Source organism: Bactrocera dorsalis, chromosome 1 (assembly GCF_023373825.1).
Source record: "Bactrocera dorsalis isolate Fly_Bdor chromosome 1, ASM2337382v1, whole genome shotgun sequence".
NCBI classification, from domain to species: Eukaryota; Metazoa; Arthropoda; class Insecta; order Diptera; family Tephritidae; genus Bactrocera; species Bactrocera dorsalis.
In genome coordinates this window covers 20337207-20354811 of record NC_064303.1, presented here as the reverse complement: position 1 = coordinate 20354811, position 17605 = coordinate 20337207, and the positions used below count along the sequence as shown (strand labels likewise).

General features: G+C 35.7%; 1 protein-coding gene and 1 long non-coding RNA gene across 4 annotated transcripts in view; both read right to left on the bottom strand.

Annotated features, from left to right (window-relative positions):
- Nucleotides 1–17605, bottom strand: part of LOC105224060 (uncharacterized) — an 89190-nt gene that overhangs the window by 13650 nt on the left and 57935 nt on the right. The window contains exon 1 of one of the 3 annotated variants that reach the window (XM_049449557.1): nt 2926–3148. The exons of the other annotated variants lie outside the window; for them this stretch is intronic. The gene's annotated coding sequence lies outside the window, so the exon portion shown is untranslated. Of the gene's footprint in view, nt 1–2925; nt 3149–17605 lie in introns of those variants that run through there. 3 annotated transcript variants of the gene reach the window in all.
- Nucleotides 1–17605, bottom strand: part of LOC125776582 (uncharacterized) — a 187825-nt gene that overhangs the window by 166421 nt on the left and 3799 nt on the right. The window lies entirely within an intron of this gene.

Below are 17605 nucleotides of genomic sequence, written 5' to 3'. Positions count from 1 at the left end.
GTTTATCGTTTATCGTTTTTACTCCAGTTATCGCTTGCATAGACTGACAGACATATAGTCACCCAGATTTCAACTCGTCTCATATTTCTGATCATTTATATTGGGTAATCGAAAAAGTATTTTCGTATTTTGTCAATAGATGTCGTTGCACCCCACTGCTACCAATCACATTGTGTCATACCATATAGTGTTGAAAAGCTGAGATTTTAAGCTTCATTTAACAAAAGAATTAAATTCGGAGAAGTTGAAAACGTTACAGCTGTTTAAAAATGTGTGAAAATAATGAAGAAATTCGCTATATTTGGAAATTTTTGTATAAAGAAGGGAAGAATGCCACGCAAGCCACCAATGAAATTTGTGAAGTTTACGGAGATGATCTTGTATCAGTTCGTGTATCACAGCAATGATTCGCTCGCTTCGGAAATTTCGAAATTTCGATTTACAGTCTGTCGTGTTAAGTTATAAAAAAAATATTACTTTCATATTTATACGTATATATACATACATTGTACACATTACAAACAATGATGCAATTTGGTCAATAATGTGTCCAGTCACATGTCATGCTTTCTACTAATTTGATGCGTATTCTAGCGGCAAGGATCTCCAAATCCGACGAATTTCGTAAGACAACTGCTACAAAGTGTATATGCCTCTTCCACAAAGCTTCTGTTTAATATACATATGTATGCCCACACATTTTCAATAGGGTTTGCATCGGGCGACTGCGACGGCCAATTCAATGTAACGATGCCAGATTGAGTTTTCCACTGAGTACAGAGCTTGCTGCGGTGTTTAGGATCGTTGTCCTCCTGCAGAACCAATCTTCATTTTTTTTGATGAACCATCGTTTGCCAGATAGCAGTAAAGCCTTTTTGTAGATTTTTATCATTTTCTCGGCATTAAGGTTGTCAGTAAAGTGGTACAAAGTGCCGAATCCCCGCTTTAAGAAGCAGCCTCAAAGATTCACCTTTATTCCATGTTTTACGGTTTGCTGAAAAAACCTATTGGTGGAAGTTGACCAGGCTCGCGTGAGAACAGAACGTGCTCATATAGAACATTCATCAGTAAAAATGATATTTTCAAAATCTCTATCAATATTCTCATGCGACCAAGCAAGTCTTTTTGTCACAAGTTTTTCAGTCAACAGAGGCTTCTTCATTGTGTTGCACCATTTCAGATCATGAGTATGAAGAAGGGTTCGGATAGTTTCGTAGGATATATCTAAACCTTTTGGCATTAATTTTGCTTGTCCTTGCCGCAGTGTTAAAGCAGGATTCCGCGAAAACAGACTCACTATCCATTTTTCATCTTTTTTGTTCACTATCGAACCACGTTCTGGTAAATCATCGACATTTTTAGCCACTTTATATCACTTCTGTGCAAATGCCATCGACTTTTTCATATTGGGACCTTTCGGGTGGATGCAAAAGAACACAGCCTCGTAGCGCACTCATGGCGTTTAACGTGATTCTCTTTCAAAAGATCAACGACAACTGAACCTTTGTTGACAATGCATCAAGGACAAAGCTTCCCTCTATCGTCTCGCGAAAGAGTTAGAGCGAAATCTTTCATTAACTGTCGGTAAAGTCGACCACGCTCTTACTTGACATACTGTAAATATTATAAGAACTTCTACCGACAGTGTGAAAATGGTTGAAATCGGAGGATAAGCAAACTCACTCCCCATATAACTGTTACTGTTAAAAATTACTAAAAGCGCCGAGATGGTATGAGAGAGTTTTATGGGAGCCATTGTTAAAAGGGGACGATGGACGCCGCCAACTTTTTGGTGAAATCACATATCTCGGGACCCGACTAACCGATTTCGACAAAATTTAGTTCGTGACATTCTTCTTACATTCTTAAGTGGCTTTAATTCTTGCAAGTTGCAAGAGTATATAAAAAAGATCACCCTAATGACCACTTAAGAAAATTTGGATCCAGGAATTATTTGGAGTAACGTTCATATTGGTACTGCTTCAACTTATAGGAAAGAAGCAATTGAGTAACAGAGTAGATGTCATCACAGAACACTTACCCCTGAGCTTGCAACTTGAACCTTGATACCTGAAACATCAAAATGCAGTGTGCGAAGGAAGTTGATGAAACATTAGTGCATTACTTCGCGGAAAGTAGGTTTTAACAGTAATTGGATTGCTGTAAACTCACCATGGCATATGTATTTGTAGGTATGCATTTGTGTAAATACATATATTTATATGTGTACTTATTTGGGCTTATCTTATCTATATGTAATTGTTGTCATGTGGCACTGAGGAGCTAAAGGCTGTCATCTTTTTGTATATTAGTATAGCTGTATGTATGTGTATACCACACTTACATTAGTGAACTATTGGGTTGTGAAAAAAACTGAATAAATACCCGCACAATTTGCCTTTTGGACCAGGTACTGTACGAAAGTCACATAAAACTCGTATGCCTCCCTCTTTACTGACAATTGGGATACCAATAGATAAAGTTAAATTATGTAAACACCGGCGGCGAGTAAGTGAGTGAGTTAAAATAGGTGTAAATGTGTCGGTATATACTTCCAAATGGTGCATTTACATAGTAAGTATGTATATATATATTGTATTTATGCCAGAGATCTGCAAACAGTCTATATTAAAATAAAAGTTTACAAAGGGTTCAGTTTCAGGTTAAGCTAATCGCTTTTGCCACCCTCGCTCTTCAGCTACACATACTTACATATTCATACATTATGTAGGTATATTTCAATAGTGCAATAATGGAACACGAACAGATGTTGCAAATAATTATTTTATTTTTATGTCGAATACAAATGTACATACGTATCTGTATATATGATTGTATATATAAAATCATTTGCGTTTGCATCGCGTAACACTTAACCATTCCAGTTTATAAATAAATGTGCACTACACATACATACATACATACATTTTGCACACAGAGTGTAGTTTCAATTGCGATAACGAACACAATTTGTTTGATTTGCATTGATTTGATTGGATTCCATTTTCCACATGGTTCAAGTCTCGGTCCCTTCGCCAATTTTCGCACCCGCAAATTGTTTTCACACAAATAATCGGCTTTTTGTTGTTATATGTATGTTCGCCGCGATTCGATTGCCGACCGACTCGCAAATGAAATAAAATGTAAAACCTATCATTGTGTACAAAACAAATGTATACATATGTACACATGCATATGCATATATACACTTCTTAACATACATATATATTATTAGGGTGCCTGTCATTTCCTAAATTATTTGTCTTTTCAAACGCCGCCTGAACTTTCACTTTTTGCTCTTAAAAATTAATAAACATAAAAAATATAATCTAATATAAAGATTGCCGCTTTACAAAAACCAAAAATGTGGTACGTAGGTTGCTATATATATTTCTGAACTAGGCAACACTAAGTGTTGCCAGGTGCAATCTGACATTTCCATTGGAAAGTTTGACATTTTTTAGCATAACATCACTCAGAACGTTTTGTCATTTAATCGTGAATTTTTTTATTTACAGGGAATTAAAAAATTCATCTCGGCCAAAAAATGGAATTAACTCGTGAACATTTTCGTGCGATCATTTTTCACAACTTTCGACGTGGATTATCACGACAAGAGTGCATCGTTGAACTAAAATCTTTGTATGGCTATGAAGCACCATCCTATAGCACTGTGAAAAACTGTTACAACGAATTCAATCGTGGCCGACGCTCGCTCAAAGACGAATTCCGTGAAGGTCGTCCAAAAACAGCCGTTGTGCCAGAAAACATCGATGCCGTACGTGAACTGATAATGCAAGACCGTCATGTAACATACCTTCAGATAGAGACATGCCTATGTATTTCTCCCACCAGCATACATTCGATATTGCATGAACACCTGGCCGTAAAAAAGGTTTGTTCTCGTTGGATCCCGCACAATTTGACAATCGCTCAAAAAAAGACTCGTGTGGATTGGTGTAAAGAAATGCTGAAAAAATACGATCACGGTACTTCAAAAGACGTTTATAAGATCGCCACAGGTGACGAATCATCGATCTATGCGTATGAGCCCGAAACAAAACAGCAATCGACCGTGTGGGTCTTCCAAGAAGAGTCGAATCCAACGAAAAAAAAAAAACATTTTCGTTGATAAATATGCCTATTTTCATTATTAGGCCAGAAATATATATAGCAGCCCTCGTATAGCATAGGATCTAATCACGGTTTAAATTGAAAAAAAAGAGAGGGTTTATGTTGGGTAATGTTGTTTATGGCAAAAGCTCAAAATACAGGGGCGTCTGTAAAAAACCAGCAATCTCCTAATTATCACATACCCTAATATTTCATATGTATCCACATATACATACATACATATACACTCGTGGCCACGCAGAACGTACCACTTTCTTAAATTTTTTTCGGACATTTTTGTTAGTTCGGGATTTTCTACAATTTTGTAGTTTTTTTATGTTTTTAGTAAGCATAAGTAATGTAAATTATATTAGGTTGTCAAAAAAGTCTTGCGGTATTTTCGCTAGTTGGCGCTGAAAGCGCGTAGTTCTAGTTTTATTCGTCGCATCGGGTCATGCTATACCTTTTTGGAAAGCTCATTTCACGCGCTAACACGTGTTTGATTGATTGTCGTTTCTTTTAAGTCGCGTGAGTTATGGCGTCGCAAACATGGAGCAAAATAAAGAGAAAATACATATATTTACAGTACTACTACGATAAAGGCAAGAATGCATCTCAAGCCGCCAATAAAATTTGTGCAGTTTATGGACCCGATACAGTTTCCATTTCCACCGCACAACGATGGTTTCAACGTTTTCGTTCTGGTGTAGAGGTGGTCGAAGATGCGCCACGATCCGGAAGGCCTGTCGTCGAAAATTGCGATAAAATCGCTGAATTGGTCGAAAGAGACCGGCATAGTAGCAGCCGTAGCATCGGTCAAGAGCTGGGCATGAGTCATCAAACCGTTATAAACCATTTGAAGAAGCTTGGAGTCAGTAAGAAGCTCGATGTATGGGTGCGACACGAATTGTTTCAATAAAAATACCAATTTTTGACAACCAATATTATCTAATTATCATTATAGTTTTTAATTTATTACGTTTAGTGAGTAAAACAAAAATTAGCTTTTCCGCGCTTATACAAAAGCGGCTGATTTTATTATTTTTAACGTGATACACCGACTAAACTTCGTGTTTCATTAAAAAAAAATAAAATAAAATATTAATTTCAATTATAGTGTAAATGGAATTAAATAAAAAAAATAAAAAATATATTTTTTTCATTACATTTCGAGTTCGTTTTGTAAAGCTCACTATCCTTCAATTGATTTATCTATAGCTGAATGTATTTGTTTTTAATTTTTAATATTTTTGATTAATAACATGTCATTAACTTATTTCTAAATACAAATTTGTTATACCGCAAAAAGTACCGCTATAAAGTGTCAAATATGTACAATACTTGATGATTTTGGGTGGTAAGGCCACGAGTTTAAATGTATATGTACTCGTATATTACATTTTATATAAGTTACTGTAATTTTGCATTACAAGTATTCAAGTTAAAAGGAAAGTGAGGGAGATCTCTTATTCCGATTCTATGAGGAAACTTTCCATAGCATACGTTTATACGTACATATGTATGTACATTCATATGTACATCATATAATCTGCGATAATGCTTAAATAGCGATAAGCTTAAAAGGTGATAAAAATAACCTCAAGCAAAATTTCATTTCATCTGAGCGCGCAGATATATCCATTTAGGTAAAGCACACATATAGATTACCAATGCGATGAGAACAAGCTTCATGAATAAAAAAATAATATATGCACTTTTGAGCAAGCTACCATATTGGACCTTATTAAAAAACTTAACCGCCTCCTCAGGTGTCGAAAAATTTGACCCCTTAGTCAAATTAAACAATAAACATTTTATTCTAAGGGTCTAATCATCCATCCAGCTGATGTAATGATTTGTTGGGAAATCTTCTGTATAGGCGTTACACCCCTCCATGAAGACTCCACATATTCGAACTAAATTTTGTTCAGCGATGGGGGCCATTTCTGGCTCAATGGGTATGTAAAAAGCAACATTGCCGCATTTGATTGAAATGCTCGAACTAGTCATCGAAAATTGAACTCAACGGATGGACCATCTGAGACTTTTGAAAGAGATAATCTTCAAAAAATAAATGATTCAAATGAGAATAAATTTTCCCCACTAAATTTGAAGTTTCTAATCATAAATCCTAAATATCTAGGTTAGTTAATGGACTAAGTTTCGAAGTTAGTTTACTTATGTATGCATTAGACAACAAAGGTTAAAGACAATTATTTATTCAACGTCCTTGTGGCTCTAAGCAACTGAATAATTGTTGCTCTGTAGCGTTGTTTGTTACAAACCTCTTATGATAATTAAATGAAGAATCTTTTATTTAACAAATTTTAATTTTTATTGAAATCAAATCAAATTTTAAATACAACAACAACTCATTATAGCCACTTTTGACAGAATATTTCTACATAATATACTACAAACGGACGCATTGTTATCGCAATAACTGTACACAATTAGTGCAAACGCATATAACAGTGGCAATGTGAGAATCTGCCATGTAATATAGACGGAAGAAGAACGTGACATTTTCAATAATTCCATTTCCCACTCATGCAGAGGCTATATTGGTGGCATTAGGCATCACTTCTACCGATGCAACCGATGCCATAACTCCCGAGCGCTTTTCATGTTATACTTCCTGCGGTCTCTATATAAACGCCTCGCCTAAGAACGCAAATGCCATTCCATTACGATGTAACCACTCGAATTGCAGCCACGTGCCACGACTGCATTTGAACTGCAGTTGCATTCCAAAGCAATGAACGCACGAAAAGTATGGCAATTTTGCATTCCAGTGGGAATCGTGCCTGTTACTCCAAAGTGGTGGATTACGGATGCGAGTATGCACTTGGGATTTGCCCTGTGGATAAATTATTTGAATGACATCACAAGCATTCGTCAAATTATGTTGCACACCCATACTTACATTTTGCAATGCAAGCTAATTTGAAGTTCTTTTTTGTTGCTCTACAAATTGCCATCAATGACAGGTGCACTTATTGCGAGGGAGTTCACATAAATGTTATGGAATATATGTATGTTTGCAGAACTGGAATGTTAGACATCGTTGATAAAGAGAATTAGTTACTAACTACTTCCCGGTATCATATAAAAGTCACCAAGTGTATGCACTCTCGAATCCGAGGTTATTTCTATTCATGCTGGCCAAACTGGCCAGGTATCAAACCCAGATTTCTCAATATGTATTTGCATACCCTGAACAGTGTATATTAAGTTTGTAAACAATCAAGCTAAGAATATAAGATATTCCTAATGCACTAACTACTTCTTGAAATGGCCATCGTATTAGCTGGCTTATTGATGTATTAAAATTTGGTTGGCACATTCTGTTAGATTCGATACTGTTAGATTTAGAACAAATTTATTTCGAAAGAAGAAAAAACGTTTACTTCGGCTGCACCGAAGCTAATATACCCTTCACAGGTGCATTAGTAACTATGTGTTCAGTTTGTATGGAAGTAATGCGATCTTTGATTTGTATGGCAACTATATGCTATAGTGAGCCGATCTGAACAATTTCTACGGAAATTACATTGTTGCCTTAGAAAATAATCTATACCAAATTTCGTGAATATATCTTGTCAAATGCAAAAGTTTTCCATACCAGCACTAGATCGATCGTACAGTTTCTTCGGAGATTACATTATTTCTATGAACGATAACTCTTACAAAATTTCGTGAAGATATATCGTCAAATGCAAAAGTACTAGATTCCGATCGTTCAGTTTGTATAGCAGCTATATGCTATAGTAAGCCGATCTGAACAATTTCTTCGTATATTACATTATTATCTTAGAAAATAACCTGTGCCAACTTTTGTGAAGATACATTGTCAAATGTGAAAGTTTTCCATACATGAATTTGATTCCGATCGTTCAGTTTGCATGGCAGCTATATGTTATAGTGGTCCGATATCGGCAGTTCCGACAAAAGAGCAGCTTCTTGAAGAGAAAATGACGTTTACAAATTTTCAAAACGATATCTTAAAAACTAAGGTACTAGTTCGTATATATACAGACAGACATACAGATGGACATGGCTAAATTGACTCAGCTCCTGACCAAAAAATAAGGTGACATTGTATTTATTTTGAAAATTCTTTATTTATTCTTCCAAATCAATTTCATTTCCTTCAAAGTAATCCCCTCCCGATGCAATGCACTTATGCCAACGGATTTTCCAATCTTCGGAACACTGGTTGTAGTCACTTTCCGGGATGGCCTTCAGTTCCGTCTTCGCTGCGGCTTGAATCTCCTCTATCGTATAAAAACGGTGTACCCGGAGCGGTCTTTTGAGCTTGGTGAACAGCCAGAAGTCGCACGGCGCCAGATCAGGTGAATACGGTGGTTGCGGAACGATGTGGGTTGAGTTGATCACGAATTACGAGGGCAGTATGGGATGGTGCATTATCGTGGTGTAAAAACCAAGAATTGTCTTTCCACAATTCCTTTTTAGGCGGATAGCGTTACGCAAACGACGCATTACGTTCAAATAATATTCCTTGTTGACTGCTTGACCGGTTGGAAGGAATTCATAATGCACAACACCACGATAATTGAAGAAAACAGTCAACATGACCTTGATTTTTGAGCGACTTTGGCGCGAGTTTTTTGGTCTCGGCTCTGTTTTGGCACGATATTCGCTCGATTGATCGATTGTTTCGGGGTCGTAAGCATAGATCCAAGTCTCATCGCTAGTTATAATGCATTTCATGACACCCTGGTAGTCGGAAAGCATCGTTTCACACACTTCAACGCGACGCCTTTTTTCCAAAAAATTCAATGTTTTCGGTACCAGTCGAGATTTGACGCGCTTGATGCCAAAAACATCCTTCAAAATGGTATTGGCTGAGCCTTTCGATATGCCAACTTCATCAGCAAGGTCTCTAATTGTTAATTGACGGTTTTTCAACACCAAATCTTTGATTTGTTGAACGTGAGCTTCGTCGGTTGAGGTTGATGGTCGCCCTGGACGCTCTTCGTCTTCGACACGTTCAAGGCCGGCTTGGAACTCACTATACCACTTGTAAACATTTTTTTTAGATATAGCCTCATCACCAAAGGCTTTCTGCACCATCCTCAACGTATCCGCAGTAGAAAATTGATTCCGTAAACAAAATTTAATGCAAATTCTTTGCTCAACAAATTTCGACTTCGTAAAAAACGAAAAACTCACTTTTAGCAGCTCACAAAAAGACATGAAATTTGACATAAATGTGACTGACAGTACTACCAACCTAAAAAAAAAAATAATTCTCCAAATCCTTCGACGCGCGCAATTTAAATTCAAATGTCACCTTATATCTATTTTATAGAGTCAAACTTAATATACCCTGTTCAGGGTATAAAAAAACAACAAAGGTTTGATATTCTAACTATATACGTACATATGTTTATTATTACAGACCGAACAAAACCACGGAGAGGTATTGGGGACCCTCTATAAGGGTATTTAACTCGCTGTGTTTAGAGTGAAACTTTAATTATGAGCGAGTTCTTCAAAATTATATTGGGTGGTCGAAAAAGTATGTTTGTATTTTGAATCAAATTTTTAATTATTATTTTTTAATTTATAATAATAAATAAATAAACAAATATGTACCATTTTGTTCGACCACTTTTCCGCTGGATACATTATTCCATCAGTGTAAATCGAAATTTCTAAATTTCCAGAATGGAAGCGAGCGAAACATTGTTGTGCTACACGAACTGCGTCTCAGAAAATAACTTGAATTGTCATTACTCGCTAGTTATAACCGAGACATTTTTATTTAGTTCTTTCTTTCCTTGAAAAATCGTTTTTTAAGTTTTCTCCTTAACTGTTTTTTCAACAAAGAGATTAGCTACCGTTTTATATAAGATCCACGGCGTCTTATCAATTTATTTATATACATATGTACATAAATATGTATGTATATGGATTAATATAATTTAGTTCGTTCAGAATGTCTACGAAAACATGTTTCCATTTTTTAGTTTTAATAATTTAGCCGCTTAATAATCATAAGCGTATAAAATATTATTCGGTCATAACAGTTTCAGGATTTTACGAGAGTGCACATATACATACATACTTGTACGTACATATATATATGTATATGTGTATAAAACATAGGTTAAGCGTTAGGTGGTAGGTGTTAAGTTGTTTAATGTCAATTCTCCATGCGGTCTTGTTGCCTTATATTCATACCCATATAATATGGGAAAAGCACAGCGTTTGTGTGTATATGTATGAATCAGCCATTTTCGTTGCAGTAGTAGTAGTGTTTTTATCCCCGTAGAGGCATTCATTGTCGCCCGAGTGGCGGCATTTGATTTCTGTGCAAATTAAGCCCCTCGGGTGCTTGCGTCTCCACAGTACTATGATGCTGTTGCTCGTGGTTGAGTCGAAGCAGAAACTTGACAGTCACAAAGGGATGTCATTACTATGTGTTTAATTGATAATTTAACACTCGCCAGTAACTTTGTTAAAAATGTTCAACGGCGTTGTGTTACTAATTTGAATATCTAATAATGCGTATTTATTGAAAAGGCAAGTGAAGTATGAGTATGTAAAAAATATATACTTATACGAGTGTAAATATACGTATGTATGTAGGTATAAGCAGTTACAAAAAATAAGGGTACATTGTCGAGGTCTTATAAAACGCCTAAAACTAAACGAGATGGAGATAGAATTTTATAAGTCTTAATGAAACGTGTTCCTTGGCATCCTAAGTACATAGATTGGAATTGCAGAAGGAATTATCGCGCCCTCATAGAACAATTACTAGTCTAAAGGCCTGAATTCCAAGCGATTTGTGGCAATTGATTAAAAATTTGGATATTTATACCCTGAACAGGGAAAACTTAATATACATATGCCACGAAGTTTGTAACATCCAGAAGGAAGCGTCGGAGACCCTATAAAGTATATACATATATATGATCAGTATGTTGATCTGAGTCGATTTAGCCAAGTCCGTCTGTCAGTCTGTCCGTCTGTCTGCCTATATACGAACTAGTCCCTCAGCTTTTAAGACATCGTTTTGAAATTTTGCAAACGTCATTTTCTATTCAAGAAGCTGGTCATTTGTCGGAACTACCGATATCGGACCACTATAACATATAGCTGTCATACAAACTGAACAATCGGAATCAAATGCTTGTATGGAAAACTTTCACATTTGAAAAAACAACCTTCCGATGTTTTTTGGCTGTAATTTTTTTAAAAAATGAAAAACTTTGATTCTGCTTGTGGATTATTTTTATTTGGTCTTTTAAATTTTTTTACATCAAGTCGAGAATATGATATCATGTAAATGGCCGCCGCCACAGTTGATTGTCATTTAAGCCCTTTTTATGGCATTTTCCATCACTTTGGCCAGAACTTCCGGCGATAGGTCCCCACATTGTTGATGGATATTGTCTTTAACAGCTGCAAGACTCTGAGGCTTGTTGACATAAACCCGTGACTTCAAAAAGTCCCACAAAAAGAAGTCTAGAGCGGTCAAGTCAGGCGATCTTGCTGGTCAGTGCAAATCGTCAAAACGGGAGATTAGGTCCCCAGGAAAAGCATCCTTCAGCACATCGGTTGTGGCACGTGCACCATCCTGTTGGAACCACATGTTTCCCAATCGCAATTAATCAAGTTGCGGCAAAAAAAAACTCGTTGATCATTGCTCTGTAGCGCTCACCACTCACAGTAAGCGTTTGCCCCGCGACGTCTTCGAAGAAAAAAGGTCCGATGACTCCTCTAGCGAAAACAGCATACCATACAGTGACTTTGAGCGGGTTTAATGGCTCTTCGTGGGTTACACGCGGATTTTCAGTGCCCCAGAGGCGTAAATTTTGCTAATTTACGTACCTGCTAAGATGGAAATGGGCCTCATCACTCATTATTATTTTTGATGAAAAATCATCTTCCTGTTGGTGGTGATTAAGGATGGCTTGAGCGTATGTTAGACGCGATTGGCGGTCAGCAGCTAACAGCTGAAGCAGCTAACTGACCGATTATTGGTCAAATAAATAGTCACCAATAACCCGCGTTCTGGAGCAGTGTAGCGTACCATTGTTTATTTACGTGTATTTCGCATGTGTTTACTACACAAATGTCAAAACAGAACTGACATTAGAGGTCAATTGCAAAATTTATAGCATCTTCTGATAGGAGGATTACTTTTACGCCACCCTGTTCAACTGAACTCTCACTATACAATATCAACATCAAGCACCATTGAACATATCGGAATGAAACTTTGTACAAATTGAGGCACTTATCAGCTAAAAATGGCCAAAGTTGAACTATGACTTTTCAGAGCGCCTTACATCGGGTATGATGACCCAGTACCTTTACCTAACTTTTTACTAAAAATGTCAGTCTATTCAGAAAGAATATTTTCCTAATGACTATGTATAGTATCTTGGTGCTAAAAATGAAAACATTATTTTCAATATATCCTCTAGTTTTCATATACTACCTTGTATAAGGATTCGCGTTTGTATTGCATATTTACAGTTTTCATGTTGAAACTTACATATATACCAGTTTATTAAAAATCGATAATCAGCAATATTCTCAACTTCAGCGGATTTAAAGCTAAAATAATTTCCAAAAAGGTTAGATTAGTAAGTAAATTATATAACATCCGCACTTATGCACATCTGCTAAAATACTTACTCCCTGAAGCGTTAGAGTTCATAATGCAATATGTGACGCCTCATTATAGGGCAAAAGATTATTTAATTTTAAACAAAGACAAAGGACACTTGAAACCTAATTAAATCTAACGACTACTTTATTTAGTTTTTATTTATTGCCGCCTCGGTGCTGGAAAAAAATATTCTTGTATGTAAGTTGGCATGGGAAATATTTTTACATGACAATATTGCGTTTGGTGAGCTGCCGGCATTGGTTGAGCCACTCTGGCTTATTCAGCTTACGATATCACAATAATTCGCATTAATTTGATAAACTTACATATTACTGCGTTATAAAGACAATACTAATTTAGATATATTTACTCGTACTTACATACATATATAGATTTACGGTATTATTTGAAATATGTGTTGAGCCACATATGAACTGCTAATATAAAATAGTTACAGCAATTTTTTAGTTCTCACTAAACAGGTTTTTGTAGGCGTGGAAATAATGCGACACCGCCTATCTGCAATCCCTTCTCGGAAGCCAAGGAACTTATGTACCAAATTTCGTTGCGTTGGTCAATTTTTGTTAAGTTATCGCTTGTTATATCTATCTCGATTAGTTTCAGGTGTTAAAAACAACCAACTATCATTAGGTAATTGGAAAAAAAATACATTCTTTGTTGAAATACAATATATTGCCTGAATATACCAAAATAATGTAAAAAATTATTTTAAGTCTAATACTACATTAGAGGAACGTATGGACCGACTTCATTAATCTTTAGCACCAGATTAATGTTTCAGAAACATACTATACAAGGTGCGTTCCAAAGTAAACACAATTAAAAAAAAAGCAGAACAAATGGTTTTTTCGGCAAAATCAATTTATTTTATTCAAATTAGTCTCCTTCTGTTTCAATCCATCTTTTTGTACGGTCCAAAAACATGTCGAACGAGTGTTTTAGGTCATTGGCCGGTATGGCTGCCAGTATGCCGGTGCAAGCCTTTTGAATGGCCTCTACGTCTGCATAACGCTTTTCTTTCATGGGCAAATGCATATTTCCGAAAAGGAAGAAGTCGCACGGTGTCATATCAGGTGAATACGAGGAGTGATTAATTGTTACAATGTGATTTTTGGTCAAATAATCGTCCTTCGATTCTTGCATTCTGAGCAATTTTTGGTCGTCAGCCAATTTGTGCGGAACAAACCGTGCACACACCTTTCGTAAGCCCAAATGTTTGGCAAAATGCGATAAATCGAATTTCAATGATGATTTCGGCTGATTTTTTATGAATTCAAGCGGTATTATAATATATAACCTATATGTTACTATATAACTTCTTAAAAAAAAAATTATGAGAGAGAAGGACACGCCCAATATAGTAAATATTTGAACCATAATGACATTGCTTTCTTTTCGAATGACCGAAATCTTTTCTTCGTGCTCTTTAAATTTTTTAACACTGAATGTAGTACTATTGGATTAGTATTGAGTTTGTAACCAGTACATAGCTTGCATATTGTTTTTACTTTAAATTTGCAGTTCAACAAATAAAAAACAATTTCCGAATATATTGATTGCGACTGTCGCAACTACTTGTTCCAATTTACATATTTTTTTCTTTAATAGCACAAATTTTAAGTGGCAGCTGTGCAATGCAGCACTTGGACCTCAGCCGGTTGCAATGGAATAATGACAATAATTGAAAACGTTTTTAAACCTTTTAAGTGTGGGAGGATTCACATTTTAAATACAAGCCTAAAAAAGCGAAATTCAAAGTTTAAAATCATTGCTTTGGACATTGAAGTATTCTTCAAAAATCGAAACACGTTGCAATATAATAAAATTCATTTGCAACATGTTGCTACAGAGTATAATAGATGTATTCACCCAACGTTAGTACGTATCATTTAAAACTAATCGAGATAGATATAGGGTTAAAGATATAGAAATGGTTAGGATAACAAGAGGAGTTGAAATCCGGGTGACTGTCTGTCTTGAGATATCTTGATGAAACTTGGTTTGCACGTTCCTTAGTAAAAAAAACCTACGAGTTCGTAGATAGGCGTAATCGGACCACTACCACGTCTACAAAACACCATTAACCGAAAACCTGTAAAGTGACATAAATAAGCAGTAAATTAAGATTAAAAAAACTGTAGTTCGAACACAGAGGATCGAAGTAAGTTTAATGAACATATCTTATAAACGAAGAAAGCCAAACCAAATAACCTACCGACAGTATGAAAATGTATGAAATTGGATCAAAACCACTACTTCCCATATAGCACAATTTTACATTCCATTTGATTCTTTCACTTTCCAGCGCACAAATCGAGAAATAATTATTATATTTAACGAAATAATTCCCTTAAAGTATGCCACCTTATGACCAAAAACTTCCTGAATCCAACTAAAATAGTGTGAGCTTCTAGGTACCGAATATGTGGACACCTGTATCTATAGTTGACTCTTCACCGAAAATATCTTTCAATATATTCAGAGAGAATCCTTCCCTGACAATACTAACATTGTGTATCAAAAATAGGTTGAATCGGTTCAATACTTTCCCCCAAACTATACTATAGACTTTGATTCCTGCAAATTGCAAGAGTGTAAAATGTCCCGTTGCTCTTAGATCTACCTTACTTGTTTTTTATCCGTATGAAAAAAATATTCCTAAATAACGCAATGAAAAAGACACAGTCAACAAACTGATTGGGCCTTATCACTGTGGCTTCAGACCTGGAAAATCAACAACCGACTAAATATTCACCATGCACGGAATCTTGGAAAATACCCGTGAAAAGAGAATCAACACACACCACCTCTTCGTCGATTTCAAAGCTGTTTTCGACAGCACGAAAAGGAGCTGCTTTTATGCCGCGATGTCTGAATTTGGTATCCCCCAAAACTAATATGGTTGTGTAAACAGACGTTGAGCAATACCAAAAGCTCCGTCCGGATCGGGAAGGACCTCTTCAAACCGTTCGATACCAAACGAGGTTTCAGACAAGGCGACTCCCTATCGTGCGACTTTTTCAATCTGCTGCTGTCATCAAAATAATTCAGTCGTAACACTTAATCGAGCGACTTGGCACTCACGTCACTGTTGACAGTCATAACTTTGAAGTTTTGGATAGTTTCGTCTATTTGAAACCAGCGTAAACACCCCCAATAATGTCAGCCTGGAAATCCAACGCAGGATTACTCTTGCCAACAGGTGCTACTTCGGACTGAGTAGGCAATTGAGAAGTAAAGTCCTCTCTCGACGAACAAAAACCAAGCTCTATAAGTCACTCAGAAGCTTGGACGATGACAACAACTGATAAGTCGACGTTGCGAGTTTTCGAGAGAAAAGTTCTGCGAAAGATTTATCCTTTGCGCGTTGACCACGGCGAATATCGCATTCGATGAAACGATAAGCTGTATGAGATATACGACGACATTGACATAGTTCAGCGAATTAAAAGACAGCGGATACGCTGGTTAGGTCATTTTGTCCGAATGGACGAAAACATTCCAGCTCTGAAAGTATTCGACGCAGTAACCGCCGGGGGAAGCAGAGAAAGAGGAAGATCTTCACTCCGTTGAAAGGACCAGGTGGAGAAGGACCTGGCTTCGCTTGGAATATCCAATATCCAATTGGCGCCTTGTAGGGAAAAGAAGAAACGACTGGCGCGCTATTGTTAACTCGGCTATAATCGTGTAAGCGGTGTCTACGCCAGTAAAGAAGAAGAACGGAATGAAAAAAATGTTTAATTCCGTGTTCAAATATTTTGGTTAGCTTTTGAAAAGAAAAGCTTATTTACGAAAAATATCAAGATTCATTAGTTCTATTACTATTTATATTGTATTGTTGTTATTTTTAAAACTAAATCATCTTTTAGTGTTTTGGTTTTCTTTTCATTCTAGCTTATAATTTGAAAAATATTTTTTTTTTAATTTTTATCTATTTTAAATTAAACGTATTTAAATTTTTAATCCAAAATGTTTGATATTAAAACATTAAGTTTTCGATTTAAAATTTGTACAATTAAAATAAAAAAATAATATAATTCTTAATTCGAAACCGTTGGAATAGAAATGAAATTTTCATCTTTGGTCCAAGATGTTTGATTAAAATTATTTTGGGATTAAAAAAGAACAAATTCGGAATTTAAATTTATTTGTATTAATTTGGTATTAAAACAAAATCTGATTTTAAACTTTGAAATATATTTATTAATTCAAAATGTGTTAATTATAATGTTCGCAATAACAAGCAATGAAAATTATAAGGTTAGTAAATTTTACTAATTACAAATCGTGGCGTTTGCTGAAGTTACATTATTCATGAATAACGACGCCTAAAGCGATCCTTAAATAAAGAGTGATAATAAGTTCATAGAGAGAAAAATAAATACTTTAAATGCAAAAATGTCAGGTTCCCAGTATACTCATATAGTGATGTACAACTAAAGTGCGTGCATATGTATGTAGATTATATGCATACTACTACTTGTACATGTGTGTACGAGTAATCTTAAACACAAGAATGTGTAATAAAAGAAAGTCTTTGATTGTGTTGTACTTTGAAGGCTTCCATTTAATTTTGTTTGAATCCATAAAAACTCAAAACAATTAAAGAAGCAATAAATATTTACGCATTTATCCATGCATGAATGTACACACATACATATGTATGTATACATGATATGTTTGTTTGTCTCTATGTTTGCCGAGCCATTTGTGAGCTTAAAAATGAATCAAATCTCCAAGAAGCGCTCGAATGCAGTACAAATATTTTGCAAAAGTTTGTTTCAAAAGACAAAAAGTGAAAAAATGAAAGTAAGTCTA